The sequence below is a fragment of the Anomaloglossus baeobatrachus genome, chromosome 5 (assembly GCF_048569485.1).
Source record: "Anomaloglossus baeobatrachus isolate aAnoBae1 chromosome 5, aAnoBae1.hap1, whole genome shotgun sequence".
NCBI classification, from domain to species: domain Eukaryota; kingdom Metazoa; phylum Chordata; class Amphibia; order Anura; family Aromobatidae; genus Anomaloglossus; species Anomaloglossus baeobatrachus.
This window is the reverse complement of record NC_134357.1, coordinates 540260598-540261564: the sequence shown is the minus strand read 5'-3', so window position 1 is coordinate 540261564 and position 967 is coordinate 540260598.

Sequence of the window (967 nt, the reverse complement as noted above, 5' to 3'; positions counted from 1 at the left end):
CAGGCATCCTCTCCCAGCATCGTACATCCCACGCCACAGTCCCCCCAGCATCATACAGCCACCAAATCCCAACCCAGCATAGTACACCCCCAAATCGTACTACAGGCATCCCCCACAGCATGGTACACTCCCAAATCCCACTCCAGCCATCCCCCACAGCATCGCACATGCCCCCAAACGCCCATGAAGGCATCCCCTCCAGCATCATTCAATCAACCTATCCCCAGAATCGTCAATCCCAGCCATCTCCCCCACCACCCGTCTTCCCCACTCTTACCCTTCTCCCCCCCACCTCCCTTCTAAACCCACCACCCTTCCCCCTCACCACCCTTCTCCCCCCCACTCCCTCAAACACCCTTCTCCCCCCACCACCCTTTCCCCCCCCTTCTCCCCCCACCACCCTTCTCCCTCCACCACCCTTCCCCCCCTTCTCCCTCCACCACCCTTCCCCCCCTTCTCCCTCCACCACCCTTCCCCCCCATTCTCCCCCCACCCACCTTCTCCCCCTTTCCCCCCACCCCCCTTCTCCTCCCCCACCCCCCTTCTCCCCCCTTCTCCTCCCCCCACCCCCCTTCTCCCCCTTTCCCCCCACCACCCTCCCCCCCTTTTCCTCCACCCCACCCTTCTCCCCCCTTTTCCTCCACCCCACCCTTCTCCCCCCTTTTCCTCCACCGCACCCTTCTCCCCCCTTTTCCTCCACCCCACCCTTCTCCCCCCTTTTCCTCCACCCCACTCCTTCTCCCCCCACTCCTTCTCCCCCACCCCACCCTTCCCCCCCCTTTTCCTCCACCCCACCCTTCTCCCCCACCCCACCCTTCTCCCCCCTTTTCCTCCACCCCACCCTTCTCCCCCCTTTTCCTCCACCCCACCTTCTCCCCCACCCCACCCTTCTCCCCCACCCCACCCTTCTCCCCCTTCTCCTCCATCCCCACCCTTCTCCCCCCTTCTCCTCCATCCCCACCCTTCT